The sequence below is a fragment of the Narcine bancroftii genome, chromosome 13, assembly GCF_036971445.1.
Source record: "Narcine bancroftii isolate sNarBan1 chromosome 13, sNarBan1.hap1, whole genome shotgun sequence".
NCBI lineage: Eukaryota > Metazoa > Chordata > Chondrichthyes > Torpediniformes > Narcinidae > Narcine > Narcine bancroftii.
Window position 1 is genome coordinate 28,465,694 of NC_091481.1, and position 21,958 is coordinate 28,487,651.

General features: G+C 42.8%; 1 long non-coding RNA gene across 6 annotated transcripts in view; it reads right to left on the reverse strand.

Annotated features, from left to right (window-relative positions):
* Positions 1-21,958, reverse strand: part of LOC138748227 (uncharacterized) — a 75,611-nt gene that overhangs the window by 25,630 nt on the left and 28,023 nt on the right. For 5 of the 6 annotated variants that reach the window (XR_011347878.1, XR_011347883.1, XR_011347880.1 and 2 more), the window contains exons 2-4: positions 18,683-18,756; positions 17,363-17,530; positions 16,205-16,289 (exon numbers count right to left, since the gene is read on the reverse strand). This is a non-coding gene — a long non-coding RNA (uncharacterized lncRNA). Of the gene's footprint in view, positions 1-3,654; positions 5,492-16,204; positions 16,290-17,362; positions 17,531-18,682; positions 18,757-21,958 lie in introns of those variants that run through there. The other variant, XR_011347879.1, reaches the window with a different exon arrangement.

Below are 21,958 nucleotides of genomic sequence, written 5' to 3' on the forward strand. Positions count from 1 at the left end.
CAAGTGTTGACAAAGTGGTTCACCAAGGAACACACCAGTGCCAGGAGAAGTGGCAATATCGCCACGGCCAGGCCAACCAGCACCGATGCTGAGTGCTGGGCTATGATCGCCGTGCGTGTGTGAGTGTTGCCACCTCCCCTCGTCGGCAAGGGCTCATCATCTCCGCAGTGCCACGTGAATGCGAGCTGAGTGAGTGCTGTCTACACTCACGTTTCCAGTGTTTTTGAATGCAAGTGCCAGCGGCTGATTTCATGGCAGCTATCTGTTGTTATAAAAAGCGTAATCTATACTTGCGCAAAACAATTTTTAAAAATGTATTTTCATGTGATTAGACATCACACGTACAGGCACAGGTCATCTTGTGAGTGAACAGATTGTTAAAATGTTAATCAAAGTGTGCACATTGGAGACAAGAACATAGAATTGAAAAGACAAAAAAAAATGTATGTTAGAATTCAAAGGATTCTGTCTGCGATTTTTAATTTTTGAATTGAGATATTCACATACCCCTGGGCATGGGTAAACTGAGCAATGGCCATCTTCTTTATCCATAATCCCCCACGCAACTGGAACCGCTCTGCCAGTGCCAGGGAAACGCATAGATTGTAGTGTACGATGATTGTGATTGGCTGAATGTGTAGCCACACCTACTGGCAGGTCTTAAAGGGTTGCTCCTAGCCAGACCAGATCATTCTGGACTGGTCGACCTACATGTGATACGCTCCAGTCTTCTAATTAATAAAAGGCTTGGTTTGGATCAACAAGCCTTTGATTCTTTCAACGTGCTCTACAGTGACTGGGTCAGTAATGTCTAAAACTAGTGGTGCAGTGGTAAGATAAGTCAATCACTGACCTTGACACTCTACGTGTGGCAGAACTGCATTCAGGTCATCTGGAATTGATTACCATAGCTGCTTCCTCCCACAGAGTTGTACGGACGCTCTCTTGACCCCTGTGTAACAGTTCACACTTTTGCTTCTCTCTACCTCCTGCACCAAGGACACCAAGCTGCACTCTGGGAAAAAGGTCAGACTGCCTTCTTTTTCAGTGCAATCCCAGCCATCTCTCATCTGCCTGGGAGCAGTGCTGCCAGCACAATGCACATGACCTCTTGAAGTAATGCAGGGCAGCTTTGACTAATGCCGGCTGACAATAACTGGTGATTAGCACTGGCAATCTTCCCAGCAATTCCAGTAAAGAGCAATGTGACTGGTGCTACTAGCATACAGCGATTGGACAAAAAAACATTCAGGGGTAAATCGAACATTACAACCCCTCATCTATTTCCAGGCTATCAAATTTAACCACTTTTCTCTGAAGGTCTTGTGCAGATAAATCATGTCCATATATTTTTTTAAATCACTTTTAATAGTTTCAAATACTTTTGAACATTAAAATCCTTTCAGCATTGATGGATCTGTAACTGGTAAGCTTGGGGATAATGGACATGCTCTCCAAAATGGGCTTTAGGGTGGAAATCCGAATTTGGATTCCAGTGCTCTAGGGGACATCCATAGTGCAAGGTAAATCAATGGGTGGGAAATGGATAGCTTCCCCATCAAGTCTGGAGTCCAGCAGGATTGCACATGCTCTTCTGTCTTACGTGTATTTGCTGAATCCATCAGAAAGGATAAATGACTTTACCAGACAGTGGAGGGTCCCAGGTCAAAGCTTTCCTGTAGATGGACGATATCACCATCATCTGTTCAGGTCCATGATCGGTCCGCAGAAAGGAGTATCAGAGCCAGCACCACCAGGCTGAGGAGCAGCTTCTTCCCATGGACAGCGAGAACTCTGAATGACTGTTGAACTGCTAAAACAATTTCCTGTGGCTCTACTATTTATTAAGAATATTCTAATGTAGCATGTATGTATACATATAGTATATATATATATGTATTGTCTGTTTGAGTGTTATGTCTGTATGTGTTCTGCACTGTTCTGCACCAATGACCGGACAGTGCTGTTTCATCCGGTTATACTGATACAATCGGATGACAAATAGACTTGAATTTGAACTTGATCAGCATCTATGGACAGTTTGAGTTTTCATCGGAGGTGGAGTTAACTGGAAGAAGAGTGAGGCTATGTCGAACAAAGCAGGAAAGTATGGGTAATGGGCTCGAATCACATTACCATGGCTCAAAACCATACTTTCCAAAAAGCTAATCAAAGCTGGATCATGGAATGGAGAAAGAAAGGATTTGAAGGGTGGTTTGTTTAGTCGCGCTGATTGCAGAGATTCCAGTTTCAGACTGTTGACAAGGGCAGTAAAATTCATTGGGAAGCCTCAAGAAACAGTTTGCAACAATAAGAAAATATAGCGATGGAGAGACTGCCGAAGGAGCCTCTTCTGAGAGGAAAAAACCCCTCTTTGCCTTTCTCCCAAGACAATTGTGCCTTGTTGACTGTAGTTCAAGAGTATGAAACAATGACATCTGCTTGTCAATTTATGTTGCCAGTTTACTATCTTAATTGTATGTTCCTGTCTGATTGGGCAGTTCTGAATTTGAAATGCTATTCAAAGGACACCTACTGTGCTCAGGCGCTCAATGTGTTATCAATGTATTATCAATATGTTAAATTTGGTTCCTAACCAGTTACTTCCTAGAATTTTTCTACATGATGAGCAACATCATTATTACATCCTCATGGATGTGTTTTATCACCACAGATAGAATAGAAATGCCCCAAAATGCAAATAACATTTATGCACAGTAAACTTTCACCGACTCTAGATAATCAAATCTTGTGATAGTGTTGGAGTGCAAAATATTTGTCAAGATTTAGGAAATAACTGCCCTGTTAGAACCATAGAACATTACAGCACAGAAACAGACCCCTTAGGCCTTCTGGTCTGTGCCAAACCACTTTTTTTTTTGCCTAGTTCCATTGACCTGCACCCAGTCTATGGCCCTCAATACCTCTCCCATCCATGTACCTGTCCAAATACTTCTTAAATGTTAAAATTAATCCCACATTCACCACTTCAACTGGCAGAGCATTCCACGCTCCTACAACTCTGTGTGAAGATGGTTAAATTACCTAGGGTCATTATTGGCTAGGTGCCCTGATCAGAATTGTATAAAACATTGATGCAAAGCACATTTCTTTCTCTCTGCCTTGTAGTCCAAGTCCCGGATATCACTCCATACCAGGTCGCTACTGTGGACATTGCTGGAAGTGTTGTGGGTAAGGTATGGACTACTTTACCTTACGACTGAGCCGTAGTACTGTGACAGATCAGTATTTGCAGAGAGCCACACTCCCATTGGTACAGGGAACCGGGAGTGTGTGTGAGCGTGTAGTGTACAGGAAGCCACCAGTATTGGAGTCCAACCTGAATCTGATGTGAATGTCTATGTGCTTGTTTAGTAGTAGAGTAATTGGGTACTTCTCCCCTGTTTGTATCCTGTGTGTTCATTAAAGTTACCTGTGATTGTAACACTTGTGTCCAGACTCGTCTCTCTGTGAACCCACCAAACCTGATACTCTTCCAGTACACAACAATGTCTTCTTCATTGCTTTTGAACCCACCATCAGTTTGACCAAAGTGTCACCTCTAATTCAAATCTATGAGACTGTCAGCAGCATACAACTAGGGTATGAATGGATGTACTGTATATACATGTGCCATACTATGCACTGTAGTTGAATTTTGTTGACCAGTTTTTAGGGTAAAATTTAGGGGGTTGACTTTTGCAACCATATCACTTTTGATCGCAGTTAATACCTGCGTCACTTGAGGCGTCGGAAGTGGATGGGCAGGCCGGCGGTCGGGGCCGGGTGGTAAATCTGTGGCAGGACCTAGGAGAGAGTCCTCAGTTGGGGCCTCAGTTGGTGGCTGAGGCGAGGTTCTGTGGTCAGGGCATTGGGATCTCCAGTTGGTGGGTGGGTGGCCAGGACCAAAATTGGTGAGGGGAGGAGTTGACTTTTACACACAATATATGGAAAATATCAGATTTTTGGGCCAAAAATAGGCAGTTGACTTTTAAACAGTATTGGCTACTACACGCGTATATATGGTGGTTTGTGTAATGGTGGTGAACATCTCCTTCCTGTCTTTGCAATGGAGAAGATATGAGTCACAATCCAGTTTGCGATTATGGACACAGTGACCTTGACAGCCACTGGCAATGTGGTTATCACGTGCTCTGAGAATGAAACAATAACTGGATTGGAGGCATGTTGCAGAAAGGAAGTCCCTACTGAAACTCAGGTGTCTCACATGCTGTTTCTTGCAAGGGTTTAGAAGCTCTGAACTCTTCAGATTTCAGATTTATTGTCAGAGTACATACATGACATCTCATACAACCCTGAGATTCTATTTTTCCTGCTGGCAGGGCAGAATCACCACTAATTGGGAGTGCAATACAAAAGACTGTACACACCATATACATGCAAACAAATAATGAACAGTAAGTAGATAATGAATGTAAACAAACTGACTGTGCAAATTGGAGAATGAAAAAAGGGAAGAAAATCAATTAATTGCACAAGTAAGCATCCTTAAATTAGACTCTGATTGAGTTTGTTGTTGAAGAATCTGATGGTGGAAGGGTAGCAGCTGTTCCTGAACCTGGTGGCATGAGTCTTGTGGCACCGATATCTATTTACTGAGGGTTTTGCCTGTGATATCCTGAGCTGTGCCCACTACCTTTTGGAGGGCTTTATGCTCAGGGGTTTTGGTGTCAGCACACTTTCCACCACACCTCTGTTGAAATTTGCCAGGGTTTCTGGTGTCATACCAAACCTTTGCAAACTCCTGACATGCTTTCTTCATGATGCCATTGGTGTGTTGGGCCCAGGAAAGATCCTCCGAGATAGCCACAAGCAGTACACTTGCAGCAGTTGTGAGGCACACTGTGCACCAATGAACGCAATGATATGACATCAAGGGCCACAGTAGAACTGTTTCATTATTTACAGTGCCCAAGAAACCCATACTATAGAAACAAAGTTTGCATCCTGAGTTTACCAGCCAAGAAGCAACATTAACACTTTGCATTTCACTCCTCCCAGAATAATGGTGCAATGTAATCTTTCCCTAACATGATTCTAAAGTACATTAAGTTAGGCAAGGTAATTCATGGCAATGACAAGTATCTCAATATAAAGGGTACTAAGCATTATTTTCAAGCCACTATGTGCAGCTGTTATAAACCACAGCATTTACAACTGTTATGCTTTCTATAAACACACAGGGCAAGAATACATAGCCTTGAATGTCATTTTGGGAGCTGAAAGGCAATGTGTGCATATTGCTTTTTCCAGTTGGCATTCAAAGCATGTCCTGGCTCAACATCGGAAGGCTGGGATTAACAGCTGTTGTCTTTTTAATAAAAGATCAGCATACATCAAAGGGAAGAGTCTGCCTGTCTCCATTCAAATCACTTGTTCTCAAAATGTAAAGACCCCATCATCGCAATGGGACATTTGTCCATGTTTGATCTCTGTAGAGGGTGGTCTGGGAATTTATCATCTCCTGATTCTGAAGATAAAAAGTTAAATATTTCAAATTAAATGATCTGGCATTCACTGTCTGTAATGGAAATGGGAACAGAATCATTCAGTAGCATCAAAATGGTATTGGACAGGCACTGAATTCCCTATCATATAACTTGAGGGGAAATGATTTGCAGGACACTGGGGAAATAGCATTGGCATTATCCAACTAAGAGCTGGCATTGACTAGATGGACCAAATGGCCTTTAACAATTCTATTATATGTCACTGTGCAGTGCATTCATGAGAATTTTGACAGTGGACCATCATTTTAAAAAAGCAGTAGTGTTTCAAGACAATATGATCCGCTGAATCAGGCCCACTTTCTTGTGGATACTGTGGCTGTACAGAATATATGAAGGGAAACAGACATCTGGCTGGGAACAGTTTTTCTTAATGACTTAAATTTTAAAATTTTTTTAAAATTCCCCAAACCTTTTAGTCAGTGTAAAAGTCATGTAAATCATGTTACAAAACATAAACATATGCATAAAATAGAAACAAACATGACAGCAAAAACTATCAATTATAATAACCATGTGTCTATTTAAACCTCTAACAGAAAAAAAACTTTCATTCATTAATATGCTTCACCACAACATCCCCCTCCCCCAACCCCCCAGGAAACCTAGATATTTGCCCCATTTTTGAGTATAAATGTCCAATCTATCAAACCGTTTGTAAGACATTTGTTCAAACGCAGCTACTTTGGCCATTTCTGAGACCCACTTCTGAAATGATGGTTCCCCCCGAATTCTTCCAACCTCTAAGTATAATTTGTCTTTCCTATCATTATACTTGTCTGAATCCAATTTTGAGAGTTATTTATCCCCAAATAACCCAAGTCTCCCAAGATAAAAAGAATACCTGAAACTTCACCTACATACTTATGAAGATTCAATATTCAATTTATTATCATAGTAAATAAAGTGTTGTATTACAAGAAATTTCTTTTTGCCTGCTGCAAGGCAAACAGACTTGGCACTGGCAGGAACTACCTAAGCACCTCTTACAGTCTTACAATCAGACTTACAGTCAGAGAGAGAGAAGATAAAGAGAGCCCCCTGCCCCCCCCCCCCCCCCAGAGTTACCAAGTGTCTGTAGATTCACCTCCAGAACTTTCGCAGCCTCCGCAGCCACACAGAGTCCAGTCCTAACCATTGGCAACCTGAGCTCCAAACCTCCAACACGGTCAGGAATCCTTCAGCGCCCTTGGCACCTCTTCGCATCCCGGTTCTGATACCTGGTACCCCTCCAGCAGGTTAGAACCAGACTCCAGCAGCCCATAGCCCAGTGTGAGTCTCCCAATAGCAGTTTCCAGCAGCCGGGAGCATCTGTGGGATCCTCGCCTCGAGTCGAGCCGCATACACTGGCCCCTCAGCCGCAGGGCCCCCTCAATGGTCCGCCGCTATGGTCACTGTTCCCTGTGGGTCATCTTCTTCTTCTCAGATGGGGGGTGATCTTCCTGTCCTCTGCTGCCCTGCTCCCCGGAGTTGTCCACTTCCCCGGAGTCTGCAACTTCTCGTGGCTGTTGTCAATTAATCAGAGCCACCATCTTGTGTGCAGACCAGTGGTGGTGGTGGGATTTCAAATAAAACCACCGTTGACTCCCTCAATGGGCCGTTCAAAGCCCATGCAGAGCCAGCAGCAGTTGACTGGGGAATGGACCCCGCGGGAGCTTCATCTCCCATCCCTGTGGGTCCACCGCTGCCGCTACAGCGCCCCAATTTCCATCTGATTATGTATCATAATCCAAAAGTCTTGAATTCTGGGACAAGACCAAAGCACACGTACTAAGTGTCCTAAATCCGCCTCACGGCGCCAGCATTCAGAGGTATTTTCAACCCTACTCTATATAACCTTGCTGGAGTACAATATATACAATGCAGAATCTTAAAATGAATTAGGAGCACTCTCAGGTCTCTTGACATTATTTTATATTTTCCCAAATTTTGTTCCATTCTTTGGTCTCAATGGCTGAGACCTGTTTTGATAGTGAATGAACAGAGATGGAGACCAAGGAAAAGGGATGTAAACTTCATGGGGGGGGGGCAAGGTGAACGCCACCTGCTGGCAGCCAGGGGTAATATGCCCTTATCAAATACTGCTTATAGAACATAGAACATTACAGTACATTACAGGCCTTTTGGCCCACTGTTGTGCTGACCTATATATACTTACCAAAAAAAAACGAAACCCTCTCTATCTCATAACCCTCTATTTTTCTTTCATTCATGTACCTGTCTAAGAGTTTCTTCAATGCCCCTATTGTTGTCATGGGATCGAGGAGGGATGGAATCACCCCTGATTCAGGGGTTTTCATCCGATAGGGGTTAGGGGAGGAGTTGCCCTTGGGTGGCTTTGAAGTGGTGGCCAAGTTGGCAAGTCAGAGGGAAGTGAGTGAATTGCTAAATGTTTTGTTGCTCAATGGAGGGTAGCTTTGGGCTGCCAGATGGTGAGGTTGCAGGGTGGAACAGTCAATAAGACACAGGTTTGAGTGGGGTGGAGGAGCATCACGTAATCAAGGGCCTAAAATTGGTCATTTCTACTCAGCTTGTGCTCAATAGAGTGCTTGAGTAAACTGAAGGGAACTGGGTCTTGACCTGCTCAAGCATAACTGGTTATGTTGAAATGTAAGACATTAAGACATAGGAGCAGAAACAGGCTATTCAGCCCATTGAGTCTGCCCTGCCAATTAATCATGAGTTGATCTATTTTCTCACTCAGCCCCAATGCCCGGCCTTCTCCCCATAACCTTTGATTCGCTGGCTAATAAAGAACTTGTCAATATCTTTCTTAAAAACACCTACTGACCTGTGGCAACAGATGCCGCAGATTTACCACTCTCCGGCTGAAGAAATTCCTCCGCACCTCTGTTCTAAGCAGACATGCTTCAATCCTGAAGCTGTACCCTCTTGTCCAAGACTCTCCTACCATGGGAAACAACCTTTCTGCATTTCCACACATTTCAACATTCAACATGTTTCAGAGAGATCCCTCCTCAACAAAAACAGGAATAAGATCCCTTAACAAGATGATGCAATAGCCTTGTTGCTTCCCTCGGATGCAAGGATCGACAACGAGATAGACAACAGACTCGCTAAGGCAAATAGCACCTTTGGGAGACTACACAAGAGAGTCTGGAAAAACAACCAACTGAAAAACCTCACAAAGATTAGCGTATACAGAGCAGTTGTTATACCCACACTCCTGTTCGGCATCACCTACGGCTCCTAGAACGCTTCCACCAGCATTGTCTCCGCTCCATCCTCAACATTCATTGGAGCGACTTCATCTCCAACATCGAAGTACTCGAGCTGGCAGAGTCCACAAGCATCAAATCCACGCTGTTGAAGACCCAACTGCACTGGGTGGGTCATGTCTCCAGAATGGAGGACCATCGCTTTCCCAAGATCGTGTTATATGGCGAGCTCTCCACTGGCCACCAAGACAGAGGTACACCAAAGAAGAGGTACAAGGACAGCTTAAAGAAATCTCTTGGTGCCTGCCACATTGACCACCGCCAGTGGGCTGATATCGCCTCCAACCGTGCATCTTGGCACCTCACCGTTCGGCGGGCAGCAACCTCCTTTGAAGAAGACCACAGAGCCCACCTCACTGACAAAAGACAAAGGAGGAAAAACCCAACACCCAACCCCAACCAACCAATTTTCCCTTGCAACCGCTGCAACCGTGCCTGCCTGTCCCGCATCGGACTTGTCAGTCACCAACGAGCCCGCAGCAGACGTGGATATACCCCTCCATAAATCTTCGTCCGTGTGAAGCCAAGCCAAAGAAGAAAGAAGAATAAGATCCGTTCTTATATTGTGTTGGCGCTCATCAAAAAACTTATGAACTAATTTATCTCAGCAATGCTCTACAAGACAGCTCAAGTGAATTCCACTCCAGAGAATTCCATTTTTGTACACTGAGTACTGGGGAAAAAAAACAGGAAAACAATATTGAATTTCCTCTTCAAACCAGCATGTGATTGATACCTTCTTGTTGCACTAGGTGGTGGTCTACTCAATGAAGAAATAGTTAACTGTAAAATGAAGATTTAACTGTCATAGTTTAATTATACAATATATTCTCCACTTCTGATTGTAACATTTCTTCAAGATATTACACACGTTGGATTTTTTTTCAAATATTCTTTTTATTTGTTCTCTCAGACTAAACTTGAAACTTAACAAGATGATGCAATAGCCTTGTTGCTTCCCTCTGTCCTGGCCCACCTGGAAAATGGCACCTCATATGCCAGGTAGCCGTTCATTGACTTCAACTTGGCGTTTCATACACTCATTCCCCAGAGGCTGATAGAGGAGCTGTCCTCGCTGGGACTGAACACCCCTCTCTGTAATTGGATCCTGGACTTGCTAAGAGAAAGACCACAGTCTGTCTGGGTCAGTAGTAGAATATCAAGCACTGTCACACCAAGTACTGGCACACCTCAGGGCTGTGAGCTCAGCTCACTCCTGTTCATGCTACTGACCCTTGACCACAATGCCAGATCCAGCTCCAACAGTGTCATCAATTTGCAGATGACACAATAGTAGGTGGCCTCATCATCAACAACGATGAGTCGCACCACAGAGAAGAGGTGGTAATCTTGTGAAATGGCGTAAGAGTAACAACCTGAGTCTCAACGTGGACAAGACTAAAAGATGATCTTGGACTTCAGGAGGATCAGGAATGACCACACTCCACAACACAACAACTTAACTAGTGACCAATTGTGGAGACTCAACATCTCCTCACTTGCCAGGAAGGCGCAACAGCGACTGCACTTCCTGAGAAGACTGAAGCTGGAAAGGCTACCAGCCACCATTATGCCAACCCTCTATAGGAGCTCTATCAAAAACATCCTGGCTGGTTGCAACCCTGTGTGGTATGGTTGCTACAGAAAAATGGATTGGAGGTCAATCCACTGGACCATAAGAGTGACAAAGAGGATCACTAGATCCTCCCACCCAACCCCACTGATGTGATCTACCAGATGACTGTCTGAAGAAGCCACATTAAATCATTGTGGACCCATTCCACCCTGCACACAGCGTCTTTCAACTGTGCCTCTCAGGGAAGTCAATATATAGAGGTACCAACTAGTGAGAGTACAATATTGGATCTCCTACTAGGGAACAAGATAGGACATGTGACAGAAGTACAGTATGTGTATGGGAACATTTTGGGTCCAGTGATCATAATGCCATTATTTAATTATAGAGAAGGACAGGTCTGGGCCTTGGGTTGAGATTCTAAATTGGAGAAAGGCGATTTTGAGGAAATGAGAAAGGATCTAGAATGCGTGGAATGGGATAAGTTGGCTTTAGTCAAGGATGTGGAAGACCTTCAAAGGTCAAATTTTGAGAGTATAGAGTTTGTATGTTCCTGTTAAAGGCAAGGTTAGCAGATATAGGGAACTTTGATTTTCAAGGGATATTGGGAATCTGGTTCGGAAGAAGAGAGAGCTGTACAGCAGGTATAGGAAATGTGGAACAAATGAGGTACTTGAGTATAAAAAATGCACGAAAAACCTCAAGAAAGAAATCAGGAAGGCTAAAAGAAGACATGAGGTTGCTTTGGCAGACAATGTGAAGGAAAATCCTAAGGGTTTCTACAGGTATACTAAGAGCAAAAAGATAGTTAGGGACAAAATTGTTCCCCTTGAAGATCAGAGTGGTTGGCTTTGTATGGAACCAAAAGAAATGGGAGAGATCTTAAATGTTTTTTTTTCATCAGTATTCCCTCAGAACATGGGCACAGAATTGTGGGAAGTAAGGAAAACAAGGAGTGAGATCATGGAACCTATACAGATTAAAGAGGAGGAAGTGCTTGCTGTCTTAAACCAAATAAGGGAGGATAAATCCCAAGGGCCTGACAAAATATTCCCTTGGGCCTTGAGGGAGGCTGGTGTAGAAACTGCAGAGATTCTGAGCTGTGCTGAAGATTTGGAGGGTAGCTCACGTTGTTGCCCTGTTTAAAAAAAGCTCCAAAAGTAACCCTGGAAATTATAGGCCTGATATCAGTAGTAGATAAATTAATGGAAGGGATAGTCAACATGGCTTTGTGCTTGGTAGGTTGAGTTTAACCAATCATATAGAGTTTTTTGAGGAGGTTACCAGTAAAGTTGACAAAGGAAAGACTGAGGTTGTTGTCTACGTGGACTTTCGTAAGGCCTTTGACAAGGTCTGTGTTGGGAGGTTAGTCAGGAAGATTCAGACGCTAGGCATTCAAGGTGAAGTAGTGAATTGGTTTTATCAATGGCTGGACGGGAGAAGCCAGAGAGTAGTGGTGGATAATCACTTCTCAGACCAGAGGACTGTGACTAGTGGTGTGCCTCAGAGAGTGATACTTGGACCATTGTTGTTTGTCATCCATATCAATGATCTGGATGATAATGTGGTAGATTGGATCAGCAGGTTTGCTGATTTCCAATCTAAGATTGGAGGTCTTGTAGACAGTAAAGGCTTTCAAAGCTTGAAGAGGAATGTGGACCAGCTGGAAAAATAAGATGAAAATGCCAAATGAAATTTAATGCAGACAAGTGTGAGGTGTTGGACTTTCGAAGGACAAACCAAGAAAGGACATGTGCGGTAAATGGTAGGCACTGAGGAGTGTGGTAAAACAGAGGGATCTGGGAATATGGATACATAATTCCTTGAAAGTAATGTTACAGGTCAATAGGGTTGTAAAGAGAGATTTTGACATATTGGCCTTTACAAATGAAAGTACTGAGTATGGGTGTTGGGATGTTATAGTAAATTATGATAGAAAGAGTGCAGAGAAGATTTGCTAGGATGTTTCCCAGATTTCAGGAACTGAGTTACAAAAAGAACGAGGAGAGATTTGGGCGGCATGGTTGGCATAATGCTTAGCGCAATGCCTTTACAGCTCTAGTGACTGGGGCCAGTGTTTGAATTCCGTGCTATCTCGAAGGAGTTCTTTCTGTGTTTGCGTGGGTTTTCTCTGGGGGCTCTGGTTTCCTTCCACAGTTTGAAATGTACCAAGGTGCAGTTTAATTGGGTGTAAATTGGGTGGCACAAACTCATGGGCCAAAATGGCCTGTTCCCATGCTATATGTCTACATCGAAAAATAAAATTCTAAAACATCTAAATTTGATAGAGGTACTGTATTTAACATTATGAGTGGGATAGACTGAGTAAATGTAGGTAGGCTTTTTCCACTGTGGATAGGTGAGATACAAACAAGAAAACATGGGTTAAGGGTGAAAGGGGAAAAGTTTAAGGGGAATATGAGGGGGAAATTCTTCACACAGATAGTAATGGGAGTGTGGAAAGAGCTGCCAGCTGAAGTGGTGAAAGTGGGCTCAATTTTAACATAAGAAAATTTGGACAGATAGTAATGGGAGTGTGGAACGCACTGCCAGCTGAAGTGGCAAATGTGGGCTCAATTTTAACATAAGAAAATTTGGACAGGTACATGGATGCGAGAAGTATGGAGGGCTATGGATTGGGTGAAGGTCAGAGGGACTAGGCAAAAAAAATAGTTCAGCACAGACTAGAAGAGCCGAAGGGGCCTGTTTCTGTGCTGTAATATTCTATAGTTCTATGATAGAGATACAGGAGGATCAGACCCAGCACCACCAGCCTGAGGAATAGCTTCTTCCCACAGGCAATGAGAACGCTGAACGACCAATGGAACTCCACACACTAACCAAGCGAGTCGATCATTTGTACAAAGCAATATTTATTTATTTATTTATAGCGATAAAATACTTGTCCTCCATATGTGTGTGTGTGTTATTTCTGGTTGTGTGTCTGCATGTTTTGCACCGCGGACTAGAGAATGCTGTTTCGTCAGGTTGTACAATGTCCCCCAAAGTTCCTCAACATGATTATCCAACTGCACGAAAACCAACAAGGTCGGGTCAGATACAGCAATGAGCTCTCTGAACCCTTCTCCATTAACAATGGCGTGAAGCAAGGCTGTGTTCTCGCACCAACCCTCTTTTCAATCTTCTTCAGCATGATGCTGAACCAAGCCATGAAAGACCCCAACAATGAAGACGCTGTTTACATCCGGTACCGCACGGATGGCAGTCTCTTCAATCTGAGGCGCCTGCAAGCTCACACCAAGACACAAGAGAAACTTGTCCGTGAACTACTCTTTGCAGACGATGCCGCTTTAGTTGCCCATTCAGAGCCAGCTCTTCAGCGCTTGACGTCCTGCTTTGCGGAAACTGCCAAAATGTTTGGCCTGGAAGTCAGCCTGAAGAAAACTGAGGTCCTCCATCAGCCAGCTCCCCACCATGACTACCAGCCCCCCCACATCTCCATCGGGCACACAAAACTCAAAACGGTCAACCAGTTTACCTATCTCGGCTGCACCATTTCATCAGATGCAAGGATCGACAATGAGATAGACAACAGACTCGCCAAGGCAAATAGTGCCTTTGGAAGACTACACAAAAGAGTCTGGAAAAACAACCAACTGAAAAACCTCACAAAGATAAGCGTATACAGAGCCGTTGTCATACCCACACTCCTGTTCGGCTCCGAATCATGGGTCCTCTACCGGCACCACCTACGGCTCCTAGAACGCTTCCACCAGCGTTGTCTCCGCTCCATCCTCAACATCCATTGGAGCGCTCACACCCCTAACGTCGAGGTACTCGAGATGGCAGAGGTCGACAGCATCGAGTCCACGCTGCTGAAGATCCAGCTGCGCTGGATGGGTCACGTCTCCAGAATGGAGGACCATCGCCTTCCCAAGATCGTATTATATGGCGAGCTCTCCACTGGCCACCGTGACAGAGGTGCACCAAAGAAAAGGTACAAGGACTGCCTAAAGAAATCTCTTGGTGCCTGCCACATTGACCACCGCCAGTGGGCTGATAACGCCTCAAACCGTGCATCTTGGCGCCTCACAGTTTGGCGGGCAGCAGCCTCCTTTGAAGAAGACCGCAGAGCCCACCTCACTGACAAAAGGCAAAGGAGGAAAAACCCAACACCCAACCCCAACCCACCAATTTTCCCTTGCAACCGCTGCAATCGTGTCTGCCTGTCCCGCATCGGACTGGTCAGCCACAAACGAGCCTGCAGCTGACGTGGACTTTTTACCCCCTCCATAAATCTTCGTCCGCGAAGCCAAGCCAAAGAAAGAAAGACAATAAATTTAACTCGACTTGACTAAATACATCCATTGATTAGTTTGAAATCATTGATCAGTTGAACTTTTATTTCTTTCCATATGGACAAAAGGGATAAATTTAGATCAAATTAATATGAAATGGAGACCACAATAACTTTGTGAGTAACCTAATAACTTAGTGCATGAGTAGTTTTGTATGAAAGGTTTATTCTTTCCTGACTGTCACAAACAATCTTAGGACTACCACAATCTTCCAAGTTCACATATGAAATCTTCTAAATCTTGTAAAATGTTCACATATGATCCTGTACATACTAAAATTAATGCTAAACCAGAAAAGTCCCACAGAAGTAGACCCCTGACCTGACATTACCTGAGACATAATGAAATATGTTGATTCTTTTCAGATAAAGTGACAAAAAATAATGCAACTGTCCACACCAACTGCAAGCTATAAACAATGATATAACTCAGACCCTCTCTGTAACCCCTTTTCCACTGGCACCCTTGCCCAAGAATTAACTGGGAATTTACTGGGACAGGGTCCAGTGGAAAAGGAACATTGTCCCATACCAGCATCAAATGACATCAATTCACACTGGGGATTAACCACCTCTACCCCTACTCATTTCCCTGGCGTTTGCTGATGCCTGCGTACTGATGAAACCAGTGGAAAAGGGACAGCAGAAAGTCACCCATTTCCAGTTGAAGGTAGAACACTCCAATCCCCGGAGATGAGTTGTGTTCAGTGGAAAAGCAGTTAGTGTCCCAGTTAAGGGTGGGCCAGTAGAAACTGCACAGCCAATTAACTGGGATGCCAGGGGAAAAGGGGTTTGTGATTGCTATCTGGCATCATCTGGATTAATAGCACTTGCATTTCTTATATTCAGCCATTGATAGTCATTTCAATACCAAATTCCTTCAAAATCAAACTCCATTTGACAAAGATATCCTTTTAAGTATTTTCAACAAAACATTTTCATTTACGATGCTACCAATTACTGATCTTGCAATGCCAGAGTTCAGGACCATAAGACTGATTCTACTCAGTTGCAAATGTGTTGTAAACTTCCAGAGTTTTACTTTTGAAAAGTAAAAACAGAATTACAGATGCTGGAAATAAAGGGAGAAAATGCTGGAGATATTCCGCAGGTCAGGCAGCATCCATGAAGAGAGAATGATAGGTAATGTTTCAGGTCAATAATCCTTCATCAGAAGTGATAAAAAAAAAGGTGTTTAGTTTGCAGCAGTAGGGCTTGAGTGGAGAGGAAAAAGGGAAGATCAGTGTAACAGGGAGACCAAGGTTAGCCAGGCAATGTTGTGGAGGGGTATATATGTAGAAGAAGATAGAAAAAAATGTCATCCACAACATGCTGGGACTGTGAAGATGGAAAACACAGAGGGAATTTCAGATGTACTCTGGAGATTAGGCGTGGAGAGAGAAGACTTGGCATCTCCAGAATTTCCTGACTATGTTGGCGATATAAAATGATTTTTTTGTTCTCTGGAGACATGGACCAAGAAATTGCATTACATAACCTTGAGAGATACATGTAATTGAAGATTGATTTAACATTAACTTACCATAATTTCTAGGTGCCTCACTGGGAAGTTTGACTCCTGGTGAGATTTTTGTTCTTAGAGGCACCTTCTTCCCAAATAATGTCCACTGTAGAACAGAAATGAAAATTTATTTTAGTTGAGTTTTAGTTTATTTGAGTTGTAGTAAGAAAACTGGTTTTACTAAATCCCGTTTCTCTGAAAACTGTATTGGAAGTGCAACACTCAAACTGCATTTGTTGTTGTCACTGAGATTTGTGACATCCTGGACCTCAGGTATAATCTTCTTTGCCTCTGAGGATAATGTCATTGGCACCATCAACTTTCTAGCATCAGGGTCATTCCAAATGACTATTGCCAATCTATTACATGCCTTGGTATCTTTGGGGACGATACCCATACTGAGAGAGAGGAAACCTTAATTATTTTTCAATCAGTCCTGAGTAGGAAGAGGGATGTCTTCATTGCTTGTTCTCTCAAAGTGCAGGTCTTCATAGACCATATTCATGTACTTACAGAGGGTCACCAAAGAAAATACTTCTCGCAGGCATGTTCTTGACCATCTACCTCTGGGAACACTCTCCCATCATTGCAGCATCCCTTCCTTAGAAATACTCTCTGAAGTTGGAAGAGCATCACTTGTATAGTGTTATAACCCAGTCAGTACCAGGAGTGCAGTTTGCCAAAATGCAAAATGCCAGCAACTATGAGAAGTTGCAATCGATACAAAAATAGGAATTAAGAATAGGAACACATTCCTCAGCCTCTCCAGCCTGTTGTGAGTCCCATTAAGATTGAGGGTGATCTGATTGATACCTTAGCTCCATGGTGTAGTGTTTAAAGCAGAGACAGGTAGAATGGGGTGTATTTCCAATGCCAGCATGTCCTCTTCAAGTCATGCTGAAGCAGGCAGGAATATCAAGAGAAAAATATGAGATTCGTGTAGGATTTGTGCGAATGGATGTTTGATGTTCAGCACAGAATTGGTGGGCTGAATGGCCTCTTTCCGGGCTGTGAGAATCCATGGCTTTCACATGAGAAGTCTGTGGATGGCACGTGTACCTAAACAAGGACCAACTGCACATCACTGGATGTCAGAGTGCTTGGCGCACCCTTCTGCACAGTAACAGGTCAAAACACAGGGGACCGGAAAGGGAAATCCCAGAATGAAGCACCACTCACAGTTGCTGATTTTCCATCCTGTTTTACTTTTCATTGAAATACACAGCATACAAAAGTGCCATGGAGTGATATTTCCAGGCTCTTGAGTTTTCAGGACAAAATATTTTGGTTCCAATTCTGTCTCCAGCTATGCTGAGAGATGTTAATAATTTTCAGATGTCAGGCATTCTATGACAAATGAAATAAATACAATTACTGAATATCATTACTTTCAAGCAAAATAATTTAAATAAATAACAGCCTTCTCTTCACCTCCCCATTCACAATTCCTATAGGGACCTTGGATCCTGCATCAGCTCGGATCTGGCATGCGATCCATGAGGCCATTGCTCAGGGATCTGCGCGAGTTAGACCACAGCTTGGCGACAGGATATAGTTCCAGTCACCATGTTACAGGAATGATAAGACTGCAGTGGAGTGAGCACAGAGATTTTTAGGGATGGAAATGTTTAGCCATCAGGAATGATTGAGCAGACTTTGATTGCTTTCTTTTGAATAGTGAAAGCTGAGGGAAGACTGCATTGAAATATGTAAATTCATGGAAGGTTAAGCTGAAATAAATAGGAAAGGACTATTTTCCTTCACAGAACAGTCAAAAACCAGGGAGGCATATGTTTAAGTAATTGGTAGAATAGCTGAGAAGAATATTTTCTTCACCCAGAGGATCTGGAACTCATTAGCTTCAAGGCGAAAGGGTAAAAACTCTTTTCATGAAAAAAAAATACATTTGCATTTGAAGAGCCTGCAAAGCAAGAACAAAAACATGTGATCAAGCTGGGTAGTCTTGTTGGGCTATCTCAGGCACCATATGATGAATGACCACTTTCAATGTTGTAAACTTTCTATATTTCTATTATCATGAGAAATAAGAAATAATTGGAAGTGTTAGGAAATGGATGAAGCCATTGATGTAAAATGGAAAGAATGCTGGCTCATGTTATTGAAGAATAGAGGTCAGCATCACGGAAGTAATTGTTGGAGAAAAAAAATGTCTATCTGTTTGCTACCATCCTGGTGGAGGAAGCAGCATTGAGTAGGTTTCATTATTCACCTGCTCGACACCAGACGCCAGTCACAAATACTCTATTCCATCCTGTGTCATGGGAAGAGATTACCAGATGGTCAGAGGAAAGAGCTTCCTAGGAGAAATGAAATGTCTTCATTGATTCCTCGGAACCTCTGGATCATGGTCACTCAGATTGGAGAAGGAGAATTTGTGATGGAGAACCTTGAAACCAGGCAGCAGGAGTGAACAGAAGCCCCATTGTCAAAGGCGTGCACAACATCATGATGTACCTTCTCAGCCATCACAGCACTCACCATTTTTTCCATCCTTTGAAGGGGCTATGGCTCCTATAGTGGCTTTATCATCCAACTTGGAGTCACCCTCACACCTGAAGGATTGTCAAAGAGAAGAACAATTTTATGACTGACTCAAATAAGTAAGTGGACCTTCAGGTTAGGGTATAGAATATTGATAAAAAAATATCTATTTGTGGAAAGACTGAGGACCACAGGTCCACAAATCATCTGTTCCTCCCAAACCTGCTACATTTTCAGCATTTTGCCTCTCCAGTTATTCAAAACATCTCACTTGAACTTGAAAGAATTAATACTATCTGCTTCTTAAAGCTGTCAATGCAGAATGTCCATTCCATGAATGTAACACTCAATTGCTATGTTAATCTTTACTGGAAATACAATGGAACCATTCCAAACCAGGGAGAAGAGCAAACCTGCTGCAAACTCTCGTGGAGTAGACAATTACCAGAATTAATCCATAAATTACACATTCAGTTTCTTGACCTGTAGATCAATCTAGCAAATTCCATGTATTTTTAACAAAAAGAAAATGCAAATGAATTGTTTCTACTTTTCACTCAGGGAAATGTTACCAAGTACACTCTTTTTAATTGTAACTTTCTTCTTACAATAGGCAAATTAAAACATTGTCTCTGGCAGCTTGTGCTAACTATTTGTGCTCTTTGTGATTTTTATAAATGGCCCGGGATGAAGAAGTAAAGGATAGGTCTGTAAGTTTGCAGATAAAGATGTCATGAGAAGATTTGTGGTGTTATGGATAGCGTAGAAGATTGTTGTATGTTACAACAGGATATTGACAAGACCCAGAGGTGGCAGAAAAGGGGCAGAATGGAGATCAGTCGGGATAAGTGTGAAGTGATGCATTTTGGAAGGACAAACTTGACAATTGTTGCCAATCTCCGATGGTGGTGTTCCACATAAATTTTCTTGATAGTGGGGAGAGTTTTGCATGGGATGAATTGGGCTGTGTCCACTATGATCATATGGCTTTCCACTCAGAGGAATTGGTGCCCCCACCCCAGGCCATGATGCAACTAGTCAGTGTACCTTCTATTACATACCTGTGGATGTTTGCCAAGGTTTTCGCTGTCATACCAATCGTCCGCAAACTCTTGAGGAAATATAGATGCTGATGTGCTTCTTTATGTAAGCATTCATGTGTTGGGTCCAGGAATGATCCTCCAAATTAGTGACTCCTGAGAATTTAAATTTTCTCATCCTCCACACCTCCGATTCCCCAATGATCACTGAATCGTACACCTCTGGTTTTCCCCTCCAGAATCAGCTTCTTAGTTTTTGTGACATTGAGTGTGAGGTTATTGTTGGTGCGCCATTCAGCCAAGTTTTCAATCTCCCTCCTGTATGCTGTCTTATTGTCCCCTTTTATACAACTCACTATCATGGTATCGTCAGCAGATATGTAGATGGTGTTATCGTCGTTACAAGCTACACTGTCATTGTATAAAGTGAATAGAGCAGAGGGATAAGAACACCACCCTGTGGTGTTCCAGTACTGATGGAGATTGTGGAGTTTTCTTACCAATCCACACTGATTGAGGTCTGGAGGTGAGGAAATCCAGAATCCAATTATACAGTGGGATACTGAGGCCCAGATCTTGGAGTTTGCAGATCATTTTTGAGGGAATTATGGTGTTGAATTCTGAACTTTAGTTGATAATGACCCTCATGATGTATGTGTCTTTGCTGTCAAGGTGTTTCAGGGCTTTGTGTAGAGACAGTGAGATAGCATCTGCTGTAGACCTGTGGCTGTAGAAGTCAAATTGGAACGGATCAATTTCGCCCCCTCAGACAGGAGCTGATATGCTTCAACAGCAGTTTCTCAAAGCACTTCCATTACTATCAGTGCCTCTAGTAAGTTGTCAGGTTGCCACACTCTTCTTAAGCACCGGTACGATTGAGGCCTGTTTGAAACAGGTAGGTACCATGCCCTGTTGGAGTGAGATGTTGAAGATATCCATGAATACAATGGTAAGTTGGCCAGCAAAGGTTTTTAGTACTTGGCCAAGTACTCCATCTGGATAGGATGCTTTCCTTAGATTCATTCTCCTGAAGGCAGCTTGCATGTCATTCTTCGATACTGACAGAAGAGGATCATTATTTCAAGAGGTATTGTTACAGATTTATAAACTCTGGTTAGCCCACACTTGGAATATTGTGTTCACTTCTGGTTGCCTCATTACAGAAATGATTTACCAGGATGTTGTCTGGATTGGAGAATGTGTCTTATGAGGCAAGATTAGCAGAGCTAAGGGTTTTCTCTTTGTAAAATGAGAGGCGGCTTAATAAGATTATTAGAGGAATAGACTGGGTAGACAGTCGGCATGTATTTCCCAGAGCGAGGGTAACAAGCACCGGAGGACGTCTGAACAAGGAGAAGGGAGGAAGGTTTAGGGGAGACGTCAGGGATAAGTTTTTTTTTTCACAAATTGTAGAGGGTACCTGGAATGCATTGCCTCAGGTGAAAGTGGAGGCTGGTACAATGGGGACATTTAAAAGACTCTTATTCAGGCACATGGATGAATGAAAAATAGAGGGTCATGGCTGTGAGGTTTAGTTTGTTGAGTAGGTTTATATTGATTGGCACCACATCATGGGCTAAAGGGCCTGTACTGTGCTGTCATGTTTTATGTCCTATCGGACGGACTCCCTTCCACCCTATTGATTTGATACGAATTAAATAGTCTATAATGGATGGAGGTGATTATAACCTATGGTCATTATCTTTCCATAAATTTATATCCAGTGAGCAACCTCCAAATTTTTTCTCTAATTGTAACCCAATTATGGAAGATTTAACAAAACTGGTTCTGAGGGAGAAGGGGTATGAGGATTTCTGTATGAGATCCAGGCTGGAGCAAGGGTGGTTTGTTTTGTACAAAATCTCTCAAGTATAATGAATTTTACTGATAAACCTACTCAGTAAGAACTCTTTATGGACACAACCATTGAGACACCTGGTTGTCAGTTCAATATATACTGAGGCACTCATTAACACTTGATTTTGAGTAATTGGACCTTATCTACATTGACACACTAACCAATATTTGCATCTAATTACATTGGACAACAATTTTTTTTCAAAAGGTTTGCTTCCTGAAAAATAATTGGGGACTTTTTTCAAGCTGAATGCCAAGATTTTTTCAGATTTGCTGAAATTGTAAGAAGTTGGAGAAACATTAAATTAACTTTTATTGAATTTAGCATGTTTAATTGCATAATTGTGTGAGTTCAACGGATGTTTTGCCACTGATT